The sequence below is a fragment of the Dama dama genome, chromosome 29 (assembly GCF_033118175.1).
Source record: "Dama dama isolate Ldn47 chromosome 29, ASM3311817v1, whole genome shotgun sequence".
Taxonomy (NCBI): domain Eukaryota; kingdom Metazoa; phylum Chordata; class Mammalia; order Artiodactyla; family Cervidae; genus Dama; species Dama dama.
This window is the reverse complement of record NC_083709.1, coordinates 2,863,491-2,883,443: the sequence shown is the minus strand read 5'-3', so window position 1 is coordinate 2,883,443 and position 19,953 is coordinate 2,863,491.

The window sequence follows — 19,953 nt, the reverse complement described above, 5'->3', positions numbered from 1 at the left end:
TTTTCAGTCTCTTCATGTTTTTAAAAACCGCTTCATGCTCCTCCTATTTTTCAGACTGTTTCATGCTCCTCATAATTTTGACACGTTTTGAAGCCTTTCATGTTTTTCACACCTTTCAGGTTCTTCATGTTTTTGAACACCATTTCATGCTCCTCCTATTTTTCAGACCATTTCATGCTCTTCATATTTTTGCCACTTTTTGAAGCTCTTCATATTTTTCACACCTGTTCAGTATCTTCAAGTTTTTGATAACCGCTTCTTGCTTCTCATATTTTTCACACATTCTGAAGCTCTTCATATTTTTCACACCTTTTCAGGCTCTTAATGATTTTGAACACCGTTTCATTTTCCTCCTATTTTTCAGACCGTTTCATGCTCCTCATATTTTTGACACCTTTTGAAGCTCTTCATATTTTTCACACCTTATCAGGCTCTTCATGTATTTGAACAACTCTTCATGCTCCACCTATTTTTCAGACTGGTTCATGCTCCTCATATTTTTGACACCATTTGAAGCTCGTCATGTTTTTCACACTTTTTCAGGCTCTTGATGTCTTTAAACACGACTTCATTCCCGCCTTTTTTTCAGACCGTTTCATGCTCCTCATATTTTTCACACCTTTTCAGGCTCTTAATGATTTTGAACACCGTTTCATTTTCCTCCTATATTTCAGACCGTTTCATGCTCCTCATATTTTTGAAACCTTTTGAAGCTCTTCATATTTTTCACACCTTTTCAGTATCTTCAAATTTTTGATAACCGCTTCATGCTTCTCATATTTTTCACACCTTCTGAAGCTCTTCATATTTTTCACAACTTTTCAGGCTCTTCATGTTTCTCAACACCGTTTCATGCTCCTCCTATTTTTCATACCGTTTCATGCTCCTCATATTTTTGCCACTTTTTGAAGCTCTTCATATTTTTCACACCTGTTCAGTATCTTCAAGTTTTTGATAACCGCTTCATGCTTCTCATATTTTTCACACCTTCTGAAGCAATTCATATTTTTCACACATTTTCAGGCTCTTAAAGATTTTGAACACCGTTTCATTTTCCTCCTATTTTTCAGACCGTTTCATGCTCCTCATATTTTTGACACCTTTTGAAGTGCTTCATATTTTTCACATGTTTTCAGGCTCTTCATGTTTTGAAACACCGCTTCATGCTCCTCATATTTTTCAGACCGTTTCATGCTCCTCATATTTTTCACACCGTTTCAGGCTCTTCATGTTTTTGAACACCGCTTCATGCTCCTCCTATTTTTCAGACCGTTTCATGCTCCTCATAATTTTGACACTTTTTGAAGATCTTCTTATATTTCATGCCTTTTCAGTCTCTTCATATTTTTGAACACCGTTTCATGCTCCTCCTATTTTTCAGACCATTTTATGCTCCTCATATTTTTGACACCTTTTGAAGCTCTTCATATTTTTCACACCTTTTCATGCTCTTCATGTTTTTCAACACCATTTCATATTCCTCTTATTTTTCAGACAGTTTCATGCTCCTCATATATTTGACACCTTTTGAAGCTCTTCATATTTTTCACACCTTTTCGGGCTCTTCATGTTTTTGAACACCACTTCATGCTCCTCCTATTTTTCAGACCGTTTCATGCTCCTCATATTTTGACACCTTTTAATCTCTTCATATTTTTCACACCTTTTCATGCTCTTCATGTTGTTCAACACCGTTTCATACTCCTCTTATTTTTCAGAATGTTTTGTGCTCCTCATATTTTGACACCTTTTGAAGCTCTTCATATTTTTCACATCTTTTCAGTATCTTCAAGTTTTTGAACACCGTTTCATGCTCCTCCTATTTTTCAGACCGTTTCCTGCTCCTCATATTTTTGACAACTTTTGGAGCTCTTCATATTTTTCACACCTTTTCAGCCTCTGCATGTTTTGAACACTCCCTCATGCTCCTCCTATGTTTCAGACTGTTTCATGCTCCTCATATTTTTTCACCTTTTGAAGCTCTTCATATGTTTCACACATTTTCAGACCCTTCATGTTTTTCAACACCGCTTTATGCTGCACCTATTTTTCAGAACAGTTTCATGCTCCTCATATTTTTGACACTTTTTGAACCTCTTCATATTTTTCACACCTTGTCAGGCTCTTCATGTTTTTGAACACCATTTCATGCTTCTCATATTTTTGACACCTTTTGAAGCTCTTCATGTATTTCACTCCTCTTCAGGCTCTTCGTGGTTTTCAACACCATTACATGCTCCTCCTATTTTTCAGACCGTTTCATGCTCCTCATATTTTTGACACCTTTTGAAGCTCTTCATATTTTTCAAACCTTTTCAGGCTCTCCATGTTTTTCAGCACCATTTGATGCTCCTCCTATTTTTCAGACCGTTTCATGCCCCTCATATTTTTGACACCTATTGAAACTCTTCATATATTTTACACCTTTTGAGGCTCTTCATCTTTTTCACATCTTTTCAGGCTCTTCATGTTTTCCACAACTTTTCAGGCTCTTCATGTTTTTCACACCTTTTCAGGCTTTTCATGTTTTTCATCACCGTTTCATGCTCCTCCTATTTTTCAGACTGTTTCATGTTCCTCATATTTTTGACACCCTTGAAGCTCTTCATATATTTCACACCTTTTCAGGCTCTTCATGGTTTTGAACACCGCTTCATGCTCCTCGTATTTTTCAGACTGTTTCGTACTCCTCATATTTATGACACGTTTTGTAACTCTTCATATATTTCACACCTTTTCAACCTCTTCATGTATTTCAACACCACTCATGCTCCTCCGATTTTTCAGACCGTTTCATGCTCCTCATATTTTTGACACGTTTTGAAGCTCTTATATTTTTCACACCTTTTCAGGCTCTTCATGTTTTTCAACACCGCTTCTTGCTACTCCTATTTTTCAGACCGTTTCGTGCTCCTCATATTTTTGACACCTTTTGAAGCTCTTCATATATTTCACACCTTTTCAGGCTCTTCATGTTTTTCAACAACGCTTCATGCTCCTCATATTTTTGACACCTTTTGAAGCTCGTCATATATTTCACTTCTTTTCAGGATCTTCATGTTTTTCAACACCGCTTCATGCTCCTCATATTTTTGACACATTATGAAGCTCTTCATATATTTCACACCTTTTCAGTCTCTTCATGTTTTTCACACCTTTTCAGGCCCTTCATGTTCTTGAACACCGTTTCATGCTCCTCCTATTTTTCAGACCATTTCATGCTCCTCATATTTCTGACACCTTTTGAAGCTCTTTATATTTTTCACACCTTTTCAGCCTCTTCATGTTTTTCAACACCGCCTCATGCTCCTCCTATTTTCAGAGCGTTTCATGCTCCTCCTATTTTTGACGCCTTTTGAAGCTCTTCATATATTTCACACCTTTTCAGGCTCTTCATGTTTTTCATCACCGCTTCATGCTCCTCCTAGTTTTCAGACCGTTTCATGCTCCTCAAATTTTTGACACCTTTTGAAGCTCTTCATTTTTTTCACAGCTTTTCAGGCTCTTTCAAGTTTTTCACACCGCTTCATGCTCCTCCTATTTTTCAGACGTTTTCATGCTCCTCATATTTTTGACACCTTTCGAAGCTCTTCATATTTTTCACACATTTTCATGCGCTTCATGTTCTTCAACACCACTTCTTGCTACACCTATTTTTCAGATCGCTTCATGCTCCTCATATTTTTGATACCTTTTGAAGCTCTTCATATATTTCACACCTTTTGAGGCTCTTCATGTTTTTCACACCTTTTCAGGCTCTTCGTGTTTTTCACAACTTTTCAGGCTCTTCATGATTTTCAACACCGCTTCATGCTCCTCCTATTTTTCAGACCGTTTCATGCTCCTCATATTTTTAACACCTATTGAAGCTCTTCATATATTTCACACCTTTTGAGGCTCTTCATCTTTTTCACACCTTTTCAGGCTCTTCATGTTTTTCACACATTTTCAGGCTCTTCAAGTTTTTCACACATTTTCAGGCTCTTCATGTTTTTCAACACCGTTTCATGCTCCTTCTATTTTTCAGACTGTTTCATGCTCCTCATATTTTTGACACCCTTGAAGCTCTTCATATATTTCACACCTTTTCAGGCTCTTCATGGTTTTGAACACCGCTTCATGCTCCTCCTATTTTTCAGACTGTTTCATACTCCTCATATTTATGACACGTTTTGAAGCTTTTCATATATTTCACACCTTTTCAGCCTCTTCATGTATTTCAACACCACTCATGCTCCTCCTATTTTTCAGACCGTTTCATGCTCCTCATATTTTTGACACCTTTTGAAGCTCTTAATATTTTTCACACCTTTTCAGGCTCTTCATGTTTTTCAACACCGTTTCATGCTCCTCCTATTTTTCAGACCGTTTCATGCTCCTCATATTTTTTACACCTTTTGAAGCTCTTCATATTTTTCACTCCTATTCAGGCTCTTCATGTTTTTGGACACCGTTTCATGCTACTCCTATTTTTGACACCTTTTGATGGTCTTCATATTTTCACACCTTTTCAGTCTCTTCATGTTTTTCAACACCACTTCCTTCTCCACCTATTTTTCAGATCGTTTCTTGCTCCTCATATTTTTGACAACTTTTGAAGCTCTTCAAATTTTTCACAGCTTTTGAACCTCTTCATATATTTCACACCTTTTCAGGCTCTTCATGTTTGTCACACCTTTTCAGGCTCTTCATGATTTTCAACACCGCTTCATGCTCCTCCTATTTTTCTGACCGTTTCATGCTCCTCATATTTTTGATACCGTTTGAAGCTCTTCATATATTTCACACCTGTTGAGGCTCTTCATGTTTTTCACACCTTTTCAGGCTCTTCATGATTTTCACACCTTTTCAGGCTCTTCATGTTTTTCAACACCACTTCATGCTCCTCCTATTTTTCAGAACGTTTCAGGCTCCTCATATTTTTGACAGCTATTGAAGCGCTTCATATATTTCACACCTTTTCAGGCTCTTCATGCTTTTCAACACCACTTCATGCTCCTCCTATATTTCAGAGCGTTTCATGGTCCTCAAATTTTTGACACCTTTTGAAGCTCTTCGATTATTTCACACCTTTTCAGGAATCATGTTTTTCAAAACGGCTTCATGCTCCTCCTATTTTTCAGACCGTTTCATGCTCCTCATATTTTTCACACCTTTTGAAGCTCTTCATATTTTTCACACCTTTTCAGGCTCTTCATGTTTTTCAACACCGCTTCATGCTCCTCCTATTTTTCAGACCGTTTCATGCTTCTCATATTTTTGACACCTTTTGAAGCTCTTCATGTATTTCACTCCTCTTCAGGCTCTTCGTGGTTTTCAACACCATTACATGCTCCTCCTATTTTTCAGACCGTTTCATGCTCCTCATATTTTTGACACCTTTTGAAGCTCTTCATATTTTTCAAACCTTTTCAGGCTCTCCATGTTTTTCAGCACCATTTGATGCTCCTCCTATTTTTCAGACCGTTTCATGCCCCTCATATTTTTGACACCTATTGAAACTCTTCATATATTTTACACCTTTTGAGGCTCTTCATCTTTTTCACATCTTTTCAGGCTCTTCATGTTTTCCACAACTTTTCAGGCTCTTCATGTTTTTCACACCTTTTCAGGCTTTTCATGTTTTTCATCACCGTTTCATGCTCCTCCTATTTTTCAGACTGTTTCATGTTCCTCATATTTTTGACACCCTTGAAGCTCTTCATATATTTCACACCTTTTCAGGCTCTTCATGGTTTTGAACACCGCTTCATGCTCCTCGTATTTTTCAGACTGTTTCGTACTCCTCATATTTATGACACGTTTTGTAACTCTTCATATATTTCACACCTTTTCAACCTCTTCATGTATTTCAACACCACTCATGCTCCTCCGATTTTTCAGACCGTTTCATGCTCCTCATATTTTTGACACGTTTTGAAGCTCTTATATTTTTCACACCTTTTCAGGCTCTTCATGTTTTTCAACACCGCTTCTTGCTACTCCTATTTTTCAGACCGTTTCGTGCTCCTCATATTTTTGACACCTTTTGAAGCTCTTCATATATTTCACACCTTTTCAGGCTCTTCATGTTTTTCAACAACGCTTCATGCTCCTCATATTTTTGACACCTTTTGAAGCTCGTCATATATTTCACTTCTTTTCAGGATCTTCATGTTTTTCAACACCGCTTCATGCTCCTCATATTTTTGACACATTATGAAGCTCTTCATATATTTCACACCTTTTCAGTCTCTTCATGTTTTTCACACCTTTTCAGGCCCTTCATGTTCTTGAACACCGTTTCATGCTCCTCCTATTTTTCAGACCATTTCATGCTCCTCATATTTCTGACACCTTTTGAAGCTCTTTATATTTTTCACACCTTTTCAGCCTCTTCATGTTTTTCAACACCGCCTCATGCTCCTCCTATTTTCAGAGCGTTTCATGCTCCTCCTATTTTTGACGCCTTTTGAAGCTCTTCATATATTTCACACCTTTTCAGGCTCTTCATGTTTTTCATCACCGCTTCATGCTCCTCCTAGTTTTCAGACCGTTTCATGCTCCTCAAATTTTTGACACCTTTTGAAGCTCTTCATTTTTTTCACAGCTTTTCAGGCTCTTTCAAGTTTTTCACACCGCTTCATGCTCCTCCTATTTTTCAGACGTTTTCATGCTCCTCATATTTTTGACACCTTTCGAAGCTCTTCATATTTTTCACACATTTTCATGCGCTTCATGTTCTTCAACACCACTTCTTGCTACACCTATTTTTCAGATCGCTTCATGCTCCTCATATTTTTGATACCTTTTGAAGCTCTTCATATATTTCACACCTTTTGAGGCTCTTCATGTTTTTCACACCTTTTCAGGCTCTTCGTGTTTTTCACAACTTTTCAGGCTCTTCATGATTTTCAACACCGCTTCATGCTCCTCCTATTTTTCAGACCGTTTCATGCTCCTCATATTTTTAACACCTATTGAAGCTCTTCATATATTTCACACCTTTTGAGGCTCTTCATCTTTTTCACACCTTTTCAGGCTCTTCATGTTTTTCACACATTTTCAGGCTCTTCAAGTTTTTCACACATTTTCAGGCTCTTCATGTTTTTCAACACCGTTTCATGCTCCTTCTATTTTTCAGACTGTTTCATGCTCCTCATATTTTTGACACCCTTGAAGCTCTTCATATATTTCACACCTTTTCAGGCTCTTCATGGTTTTGAACACCGCTTCATGCTCCTCCTATTTTTCAGACTGTTTCATACTCCTCATATTTATGACACGTTTTGAAGCTTTTCATATATTTCACACCTTTTCAGCCTCTTCATGTATTTCAACACCACTCATGCTCCTCCTATTTTTCAGACCGTTTCATGCTCCTCATATTTTTGACACCTTTTGAAGCTCTTAATATTTTTCACACCTTTTCAGGCTCTTCATGTTTTTCAACACCGTTTCATGCTCCTCCTATTTTTCAGACCGTTTCATGCTCCTCATATTTTTTACACCTTTTGAAGCTCTTCATATTTTTCACTCCTATTCAGGCTCTTCATGTTTTTGGACACCGTTTCATGCTACTCCTATTTTTGACACCTTTTGATGGTCTTCATATTTTCACACCTTTTCAGTCTCTTCATGTTTTTCAACACCACTTCCTTCTCCACCTATTTTTCAGATCGTTTCTTGCTCCTCATATTTTTGACAACTTTTGAAGCTCTTCAAATTTTTCACAGCTTTTGAACCTCTTCATATATTTCACACCTTTTCAGGCTCTTCATGTTTGTCACACCTTTTCAGGCTCTTCATGATTTTCAACACCGCTTCATGCTCCTCCTATTTTTCTGACCGTTTCATGCTCCTCATATTTTTGATACCGTTTGAAGCTCTTCATATATTTCACACCTGTTGAGGCTCTTCATGTTTTTCACACCTTTTCAGGCTCTTCATGATTTTCACACCTTTTCAGGCTCTTCATGTTTTTCAACACCACTTCATGCTCCTCCTATTTTTCAGAACGTTTCAGGCTCCTCATATTTTTGACAGCTATTGAAGCGCTTCATATATTTCACACCTTTTCAGGCTCTTCATGCTTTTCAACACCACTTCATGCTCCTCCTATATTTCAGAGCGTTTCATGGTCCTCAAATTTTTGACACCTTTTGAAGCTCTTCGATTATTTCACACCTTTTCAGGAATCATGTTTTTCAAAACGGCTTCATGCTCCTCCTATTTTTCAGACCGTTTCATGCTCCTCATATTTTTCACACCTTTTGAAGCTCTTCATATTTTTCACACCTTTTCAGGCTCTTCATGTTTTTCAACACCGCTTCATGCTCCTCCTATTTTTCAGACCGTTTCATGCTCCTCATATTTTTAACACCTTTTGAACTCTGCATAATTTTCAGACATTTTAAGGCTCTTCATGTTTTTTACACCGTTTCATGCTCCTCCTATTTTTCAGACCGTTTCATGTTCCTCATATTTTTGACACCTTTTGAAGCTCTTCATATTTTTCAAACCTTTTCAGGCTCTCCATGTTTTTCAGCACCATTTGATGCTCCTCCTATTTTTCAGACCGTTTCATGCTCCTCATATTTTTGACACCTATTGAAACTCTTCATATATTTTACACCTTTTGAGGCTCTTCATCTTTTTCACACCTTTTCAGGCTCTTCATGTTTTCCACAACTTTTCAGGCTCTTCATGTTTTTCACACCTTTTCAGGCTTTTCATGTTTTTCAACACCGTTTCATGCTCCTTCTATTTTTCAGACTGTTTCATGTTCCTCATATTTTTTACACCCTTGAAGCTCTTCATATATTTCACACCTTTTCAGGCGCTTCATGGTTTTGAACACCGCTTCAGGCTCCTCGTATTTTTCAGACTGTTTCGTACTCCTCATATTTATGACACGTTTTGAAACTCTTCATATATTTCACACCTTTTCAACCTCTTCATGTATTTCAACACCACTCATGCTCCTCCGATTTTTCAGACCGTTTCATGCTCCTCATATTTTTGACACGTTTTGAAGCTCTTAATATTTTTCACACCTTTTCAGGCTCTTCATGTTTTTCAACACCGCTTCTTGCTACTCCTATTTTTCAGACTGTTTCGTGCTCCTCATATTTTTGACACCTTTTGAAGCTCTTCATATATTTCACACCTTTTCAGGCTCTTCATGGTTTTCAACAACGGTTCATGCTCCTCATATTTTTGACACCTTTTGAAGCTCGTCATATACTTCACTTCTTTTCAGGATCTTCATGTTTTTCAACACCGCTTCATGCTCCTCATATTTTTGACACCTTTTGAAGCTATTCATATTTTTCACACCTTTTCAGGCTCTTCATGTTTTTCAACACCGCTTCCTGCTCCTCCTATTTTTCAGATTGTTTCATGCTCCTCATATTTTTCACACCTTCTGAAGCTCTTCATATTTTTCACACCTTTTCAGGCTCTTCATGGTTTTGAACACCGCTTCCTGCTCCTCCTATTTTTCAGACTGTTTCATGCTCCTCATATTTTTCACACTTTTTGAAGCTCTTCATATTTTTCACACCTTTTCAGGCTCTTCATGCTTTTCAACACCACTTCATGCTCCTCCTATTTTTCAGACCGTTTCATGTTCTTCATATTTTTGACACCTTTTGAAGCTCCTCATATTTTTCACACCTTTTCAGGATCTTCATTTTTTTCAACACCGCTTCATGCTCCTGCTATTTTTCAGACCGTTTCATGCTCCTCATATTTTTGACACCTTTTGAAGCTCTTCATGTTTTTCACTCCTTTTCAGGCTCTTCAAGTTTTTGAACACCGCTTCAGCCTCCTCCTATTTTTCAGACCATATCATGCTCCTAATATTTTCACACCTTTTGAAGCTCTTCATATTTTCACACCTTTTGAAGCTCTTCATATTTTTCACACCTTTTCAGGCTCCTCATGTTTTTGAACACCGCTTCATGCTCCTCCTATATTTCAGACCGTTTCATGCTCCTAATATTTTCACACCTTTTGAAGCTCTTCTATTTTCACACCTTTTGAAGCTCTTGATATTTTTCTCACCTGTTCAGTCTCTTCTTGGTTCTGAACATCGCTTCATTCTCCTCCTATTTCTCAGAACATTTCATGCTCCTCATATTTTTGACACCCTTTGAAGCTCTTCATATTTTTCATACCTTTTCAGGCTCTTAATGTTTTTGAACACCGCTTCATGCTCCTCATATTTTTCAGACCGTTTCGTGCTCCTCATATATTTGACACCTTTTGAAGCTCTTCATATTTTTCACACCTTTTTAAGGCTCTTCATGTTTTTCAACACCGCTTCATGCTCCTCCTATTTTTCAGACCGTTTCATGCTCCTCATATTTTTGACACCTTTTGAAGCTCTTAATATTTTTCACACCTTTTCAGGCTCTTCATGTTTTTCAACACCGTTTCATGCTCCTCCTATTTTTCAGACCGTTTCATGCTCCTCATATTTTTTACACCTTTTGAAGCTCTTCATATTTTTCACTCCTATTCAGGCTCTTCATGTTTTTGGACACCGTTTCATGCTACTCCTATTTTTGACACCTTTTGATGGTCTTCATATTTTCACACCTTTTCAGTCTCTTCATGTTTTTCAACACCACTTCCTTCTCCACCTATTTTTCAGATCGTTTCTTGCTCCTCATATTTTTGAAAACTTTTGAAGCTCTTCAAATTTTTCACATCTTTTGAACCTCTTCATATATTTCACATCTTTTCAGGCTCTTTATGTTTGTCACACCTTTTCAGGCTCTTCATGTTTTTCAACACCGCTTCATGCTCCTCCTATTTTTCAGACCGTTTAATGCTCCTCATATTTTTGATACCGTTTGAAGCTCTTCATATATTTCACACCTGTTGAGGCTCTTCATGTTTTTCACACCTTTTCAGGCTCTTCATGATTTTCACACCTTTTCAGGCTCTTCATGTTTTTCAACAACGATTAATGCTCCTCCTATTTTTCAGACCGTTTCATGCCCCTCATATTTTTGACACCTTTTGAAGCTCTTCGTATTTTTCACACCTTTTCAGGCTTTTAATGTTTTTCAACACCGCTTCATACTCCTCCTATTTTTCAGACCGTTTCATGCTCCTCATATTTTTTGACACCTTTTGAATCTCTTCATATATTTCACACCTTTTCAGGCTCTTCATGTTTTTCAACACCGCTTCATGCTCCTCCTATTTTTCAGACCGTTTAATGCTCCTCATATTTTTGATATCATTTGAAGCTCTTCATATATTTCACACCTGTTGAGGCTCTTCATGTTTTTCACACCTTTTCAGGCTCTTCATGATTTTCACACCTTTTCAGGCTCTTCATGTTTTTCAACACCGCTTCATGCTCCTCCTATTTTTCAGAACGTTTCAGGCTCCTCATATTTTTGACAGCTATTGAAGCGCTTCATATATTTCACACCTTTTCAGGCTCTTCATGCTTTTCAACACCGCATCATGCTCCTCCTATATTTCAGAGCGTTTCATGGTCCTCAAATTTTTGACACCTTTTGAAGCTCTTCGATTATTTCACACCTTTTCAGGAATCATGTTTTTCAAAACGGCTTCATGCTCCTCCTATTTTTCAGATCGTTTCATGCTCCTCATATTTTTCACACCTTTTGAAGCTCTTCATATACTTCACACATTTTCAGGCTCTTCATGTTTTTCAACACAACCTTATGCTCCTTTTTTTTTTTTCAGACCGTTTCATGCCCGTCATATTTTTGACACCTTTTTAAGCTCTTCATTTATTTCACACATTTTCAGGCTCTTCATGTTTTTCAATATCACTTCATGCTCCTCTTTTTTTTTTCAGACCTTTTCATGCTCCTCATATTTTTCACACCTTTTGTAGCTCTTCATATTTTTCACACCTTTTCAGGCTCTTCATGTTTTTCAACACCGCTTCCTGCTCCTCCTATTTTTCAGATTGTTTCACGCTCCTCATATTTTTCACACCTTCTGAAGCTCTTCATATTTTTCACACCTTTTCAGGCTCTTCATGGTTTTGAACACTGCTTCCTGCTCCTCCTATTTCTCAGACTGTTTCATGCTCCTCATATTTTTCACACTTTTTGAAGCTCTTCATATTTTTCACACCTTTTCAGGCTCTTCATGCTTTTCAACACCACTTCATGCTCCTCCTATTTTTCAGACCGTTTCATGTTCTTCATATTTTTGACACCTTTTGAAGCTCCTCATATTTTTCACACCTTTTCAGGATCTTAATTTTTTCAACACCGCTTCATGCTCCTGCTATTTTTCAGACCGTTTCATGCTCCTCATATTTTTGACACCTTTTGAAGCTCTTCATGTTTTTCACTCCTTTTCAGGCTCTTCAAGTTTTTGAACACCGCTTCAGCCTCCTCCTATTTTTCAGACCATATCATGCTCCTAATATTTTCACACCTTTTGAAGCTCTTCATATTTTCACACCTTTTGAAGCTCTTCATATTTTTCACACCTTTTCAGGCTCCTCATGTTTTTGAACACCGCTTCATGCTCCTCCTATATTTCAGACCGTTTCATGCTCCTAATATTTTCACACCTTTTGAAGCTCTTCTATTTTCACACCTTTTGAAGCTCTTGATATTTTTCTCACCTGTTCAGTCTCTTCTTGGTTCTGAACATCGCTTCATTCTCCTCCTATTTCTCAGAACATTTCATGCTCCTCATATTTTTGACACCCTTTGAAGCTCTTCATATTGTTCACACCTTTTCAGGCTCTTAATGTTTTTGAACACCGCTTCATGCTCCTCCTATATTTCAGACCGTTTCGTGCTCCTCATATATTTGACACCTTTTGAAGCTCTTCATATTTTTCACACATTTTTAAGGCTCTTCATGTTTTTCAACACCGCTTCATGCTCCTCCTATTTTTCAGACCGTTTCATGCTCCTCATATTTTTGACACCTTTTGAAGCTCTTAATATTTTTCACACCTTTTCAGGCTCTTCATGTTTTTCAACACCGTTTCATGCTCCTCCTATTTTTCAGACCGTTTCATGCTCCTCATATTTTTTACACCTTTTGAAGCTCTTCATATTTTTCACTCCTATTCAGGCTCTTCATGTTTTTGGACACCGTTTCATGCTACTCCTATTTTTGACACCTTTTGATGGTCTTCATATTTTCACACCTTTTCAGTCTCTTCATGTTTTTCAACACCACTTCCTTCTCCACCTATTTTTCAGATCGTTTCTTGCTCCTCATATTTTTGACAACTTTTGAAGCTCTTCAAATTTTTCACACCTTTTGAACCTCTTCATATATTTCACACCTTTTCAGGCTCTTCATGTTTGTCACACCTTTTCAGGCTCTTCATGTTTTTCAACACCGCTTCATGCTCCTCCTATTTTTCTGACCGTTTCATGCTCCTCATATTTTTGATACCGTTTGAAGCTCTTCATATATTTCACACCTGTTGAGGTTCTTCATGTTTTTCACACCTTTTCAGGCTCTTCATGATTTTCACACCTTTTCAGGCTCTTCATGTTTTTCAACACCGCTTCATGCTCCTCCTATTTTTCAGAATGTTTCAGGCTCCTCATATTTTTGACAGCTATTGAAGCGCTTCATATATTTCACACCTTTTCAGGCTCTTCATGCTTTTCAACACCGCATCATGCTCCTCCTATATTTCAGAGCGTTTCATGGTCCTCAAATTTTTGACACCTTTTGAAGCTCTTCGATTATTTCACACCTTTTCAGGAATCATGTTTTTCAACACCGCTTCATGCTCCTCCTATTTTTCAGACCATTTCATGCTCCTCATATTTTTGACAGTTTTTGAGGCTCTTCATATTTTTCACACGTTTTCAGGCTCTTCATGTTTTTCAACATCATTTCATGCTCCTCCTATTTTTCAGACCTTTTCATGTTCCTCATATTTTTGACAAATTTTGAAGCTCTTCATATTTTTCACACCTTTTCAGGCTCTTCATGTTTTTAAACACCGCTTCATGCTCCTCCTATTTTTCAGACCGTTTCATGCTTCTCATATTTTTGACACCTTTTAATCTCTTCATATTTTTCACACCTTTTCAGGATCTTCAAGTTTTTGAACATCGTTTCATGCTACTGCTATTTTTCACACGTTTTGAAGCTCTTCATATTTTTCAAATCGTTTCATGCTCTTCATGTTTTTCAACACCGTTTCATGCTCCTCCTATTTTTCAGACCTTTTCATGCTCCTCATATTTTTCACACCTTTTGAAGCTCTTCATATTTTTCATACCTTTTCAGCCTCTTCATGTTTTTAAAAACTGCTTCATGCTCCTCCTATTTTTCAGACCTTTTCATGCTCCTCATATTTTTCACACCTTTTGAAGCTCTTCATATTTTTCACACCATTTCCGGCTTCATATTTTTGAACACCACTTCATGCTCCTCCTGTTTTTCAGACCGTTTCATGCTCCTCATATTTTTGACACCTTTTGAAGCTCTTCATATTTTTCACACCTTTTCAGGCTCTTCATGTTTTTGAGCACCGTTTCATGTTCCTCCAATATTTCAGACCGTTTCATGCTCCTCATATTTTTGGCACTTTTTGAACCTCTTCATATTTTCCAATCCTTTTCAGGCTCTTCATGTTTTTCTACACTGTTTCATGCTCCTCCTGTTTTTCAGAACGTTTCGTGATCCTCTTATTTTTCAGACCGTTTCATGCTCCTCATATTTTTACACCTTTTGAAGCTCTTCACATTTTTCACACTTTTTAATGCTCTTCATATTCTTGAAAACCGCTTCATGCTCCTCATATTGTTGACACGTTTTGAAGCTCTTCATATTTTTCACACTTTTTCAGGCTCTTCATATTTTTCAACACCGCTTCATGGTCCTCTTATTTTTCAGACCGTTTCATTATCCTCATATATTTCACACCTTTTGAAGCTCTTCATATTTTTCACACCTTTTCAGGCTCTTCATGTTTTTGAACACCGCTTCATGCTCCTCCTAATTTTTAGACCGTTTCATGCTCCTCCTATTTTTGACAGCTTTTGAAGCTCTTCATATTTTTCACACCTTTTGAAGCTCTTCATATTTTTCACAGTGTTTCAGGCTCTTCATGTTTTGAACACTGCTTCATGCTCCTCCTATTTTTCAGACCGTTTCATGCTCCTCTCATTTCTGACACCTTTTGAAGCTCTTCATATTTCTCACACTATTTCAGGCTCTTCATGTTTTCAACAACAATTAATGCTCCTCCTAGTTTTCAGACCGTTTCATGCTCCTCAAATTTTTGACTCCTTTTGAAGCTCTTCATTTTTTTCACAGCTTTTCAGGCTCTTTCAAGTTTTTCACACCGCTTCATGCTCTTCCTATTTTTCAGACGTTTTCATGCTCCTCATATTTTTGACACCTTTCGAAGCTCTTCATATTTTTCACACATTTTCATGCGCTTCATGTTTTTCAACACCACTTCTTGCTCCACCTATTTTTCAGATCGTTTCATGCTCCTCATATTTTTGATACCTTTTGAAGCTCTTCATATATTTCAACCTTTTGAGGCTCTTCATGTTTTTCACACCTTTTCAGGCTCTTCATGTTTTTCACAACTTTTCAGGCTCTTCATGATTTTCAACACCGCTTCATGCTCCTCCTATTTTTCAGACCGTTTCATGCTCCTCATATTTTTGACACCTATTGAAGCTCTTCATATATTTCATACCTTTTGAGGCTCTTCATCTTTTTCACACCTTTTCAGGCTCTTCATGTTTTTCACACCTTTTCAGGCTCTTCAAGTTTTTCACACATTTTCAGGCTCTTCATGTTTTTCAACACCGTTTCATGCTCCTTCTATTTTTCAGACTGTTTCATGCTCCTCATATTTTTGACACCCTTGAAGCTCTTCATATATTTCACACCTTTTCAGGCTCTTCATGGTTTTGAACACTGCTTCATGCTCCTCCTATTTTTCAGACTGTTTCATACTCCTCATATTTATGACCCGTTTTGAAGCTTTTCATATATTTCACACCTTTTCAGCCTCATATTTCAACACCACTCATGCTCCTCCTATTTTTCAGACCGTTTCATGCTCCTCATATTTTTGACACCTTTTGAAGCTCTTAATATTTTTCACACCTTTTCTGGCTCTTCATGTTTTTCAACACCGTTTCATGCTCCTCCTATTTTTCAGACCGTTTCATGCTCCTCATATTTTTTACACCTTTTGAAGCTCTTCATATTTTTCACTCCTATTCAGGCTCTTCATGTTTTTGAACACCGTTTCATGCTACTCCTATTTTTGACACCTTTTGATGGTCTTAATATTTTCACACCTTTTCAGTCTCTTCATGTTTTTCAACACCAATTCCTTCTCCACCTATTTTTCAGATAGTTTCTTGCTCCTCATATTTTTGACAACTTTTCAAGCTCTTCAAATTTTTCACACCTTTTGAACCTCTTCATATATTTCACACCTTTTCAGGCTCTTCATGTTTGTCACACCTTTTCAGGCTCTTCATGTTTTTCAACACCGCTTCATGCTCCTCCTATTTTTCTGACCGTTTCATTCTCCTCATATTTTTGATACCGTTTGAAGCTCTTCATATATTTCACACCTGTTGAGGCTCTTCATGTTTTTCACACCTTTTCAGGCTCTTCATGATTTTCACACCTTTTCAGGCTCTTCATGTTTTTCAACACCGCTTCATGCTCCTCCTATTTTTCAGACCGTTTCATGCTCCTCATAATTTTGACACCTTTTGAAACTCTTCATATTTTTCACACGTTTTCAGGCTCTTCGTGTTTTTCAATACCTTTTCATGCTCCTACTATTTTTTAGACTGTTTCATGCTCCTCATATTTTGACACCTTTTGAAGCTCTTCTTATTTTTCACATATTTTCATGCTCTTCATGTTTTCAACACCGCTTCATGCACCTCCTATTTTTCAGATTGTATCATGCACCTCATATTTTTTACAGCTTTTGAAGCTCTTCATATATTTCACACCTTTTCAGGCTCTTCATGTTTTTGAACAACGTGTCATGCTTTTCCTATTTTTCAGACTGTTTCATGCACCTCATATTTTTGACACGTTTTAAAGCTCTTCATATTTTTCACACCTTTTCAGGCTCTTCATGGTTTTGAACATGGTTTCATGCTCCTTCTATTTTTCAACCGTTTCATGTCCTCATATTTTTGACACCTTTTGAAGCTCTTCATGTTTTTCACTCCTTTACAGGCTCTTCAAGTTTTTGAACACCGCTTCAGCCTCCTCCTATTTTTCAGACCGTATCATGCTCCTAATATTTTCACACCTTTTGAAGCTCTTCATATTTTCACACCTTTTGAAGCTCTTCATATTTTTCACACCTTTTCAGGCTCCTCATGTTTTTGAACACCGCTTCATGCTCCTCCTATATTTCAGACCGTTTCATGCTCCTAATATTTTCACACCTTTTGAAGCTCTTCATATTTTCACACCTTTTGAAGCTCTTGATATTTTTCTCACCTGTTCAGTCTCTTCTTGGTTCTGAACATCGCTTCATTCTCCTCCTATTTCTCAGAACATTTCATGCTCCTCATATTTTTGACACCCTTTGAAGCTCTTCATATTGTTCACACCTTTTCAGGCTCTTAATGTTTTTGAACACAGCTTCACGCTCCTTCAATTTTTCAGATTGTTTCATGCTCGTTATGTATTTCACATCTTTTGAAGCTCTTCATATTGTTCACACCTTTTCAGGCTGTTCATGTTTTTCTTTTTTTTTTTCTTATTTTTATTTTTTTTCCAGTGGGTTTTGTCATACATTGATATGAATTAGCCATGGATTTACATGTATTCCCAATCCCGATCCCCCCTCCCACCTCACTCTCCCCCCGATTCCTCTGGGTCTTCCCAGTGCACCAGGCCGGAGCAATTGTCTTGTGCATCCCACCTGGGCTGGTGATCTGTTTCACCATAGATAGTATACATGCTGTTCTTTTGAAATATCCTACCCTCACATTCTCCCACAAAGTTCAAAATTCTGTTCTGTATTTCTGTGTCTCTTTTTCTGTTCTGCATATAGGGTTATCGTTATCACCTTTCTAAATTCCATATACATGTGTCAGTATGCTGTAATGTTCTTTATCTTTCTGGCTTCCTTCACTCTGTATAATGGGCTCCAGCTTCATCCATCTCATTAGGACTGGTTCAAATGAATTCGTTTTAATGGCTGAGTAATATTCCATGGTGTATATGTACCACAGCTTCCTTATCCGTTCATGGATTAAAGATCTAAATGTAAGACCAGAAACTATAAAACTTCTAGAGGAGAACATAGGCAAAACACTCTCCGACATAAATCAAAGCAAGATCCTCTATGACCCACCTCCCAGAATATTGGAAGTAAAAGCAAAACTAAACAAATGGGACCTAATGAAACTTAAAAGCTTTTGCACTACAAAGGAAACTATAAGTAAGGTGAAAAGACAGCCCTCAGATTGGGAGAAAATTATAGCAAATGAAGAAAGAGACAAAAGATTAATCTCAAAAATATACAAGCAACTCCTGCAGCTCAATTCCAGAAAAATAAATGACCCAATCAAAAAATGGGCCAAAGAACTAAACAGACATTTCTCCAAAGAAGACTTACAAATGGCTAACAAACACATGAAAAGATGCTCAACATCACTCATTATTAGAGAAATGCAAATCAAAACCACAATGAGGTACCATTACACGCCAGTCAGGTTGGCTGCTATCCAAAAGTCTACAAGCAATAAATGCTGGAGAGGGTGTGGAGAAAAGGGAACCCTCTTACACTGTTGGTGGGAATGCAAACTAGTACAGCCGCTATGGAAAACAGTGTGGAGATTTCTTAAAAAATTGGAAATAGAACTGCCATATGACCCAGCAATCCCACTTCTGGGCATACACACTGAGGAAACCAGATCTGAAAGAGACACGTGCACCCCAATGTTCATCGCAGCACTGTTTATAACAGCCAGGACATGGAAGCAACCTAGATGCCCATCAGCAGATGAATGGATAAGGAAGCTGTTCATGTTTTTCAACACCGCTTCATGATCCTCTTATTTTGCAGACCGTTTCATGCTCCTTATATTTTTGACAACTTCTGAAGCTCTTCATATTTTTCACATCTTTTCAGGCTCTTCATGTTTTTCAACACCACTTCATGCCCCTCCTATTTTTCAGACCGTTTCATGCTCATCTCATTTTTGACACCTTTTGAAGTTCTTAATATTTTTCACACCTTTTGAAGCTCTTCATATTTTTCACACGTTTTCAGGCTCTTCATGTTTTTCAAAACCGCTTCTTGCTCCTCCTATTTTTCAGATCTTTTCATGCTCCTCATAATTTTGACACGTTTTGAAGCTCTTCATATTTTTCACACATTTTCAGGCTCTTCATGTTTTTGAACACCGTTTCATGCTCCTCCTATTTTTCAGACCTATTCATGCTTCTCATATTTTTGACACCTTTTGAAGCTCTTCATATTTTTCACACCTTTTCAGGCTCTTCATGTTTTTCAACACCACTTCATGCTCCTCCTATTTTTCAGACCGTTTCATGCTCCTCATTTTTTTGACAGTTTTTGAAGCTCTTCATATTTTTCACACATTTTAAGGCTCTTCATGTTTTTAAAAACCACTTCACGCTTCTCCTATTTTTCAGACCGTTTCATTCTCCTCATATTTTTCTCACATTTTGAAGCTCTTCATATTTTTCACACCTTTTCAGGCTCTTCATGTTTTTGAACACAGCTTCATGCTCCTCGTATTTTTCAGACCGTTTCATGCTCCTCATAATTTTGACACCTTTTGAAGCTCTTCACATTTTTCAAACCTTTTCATTCTCCTCATGTATTTCACACCTTTTGAAACTCTTCCTATTTTTCACAACTTTTTCGGCTCTTCATGTTGTGCAACACCGGTTCATGCTCCTCCGATTTTTCAGACCATTTCATGCTCCTCATATTTTTGAAAC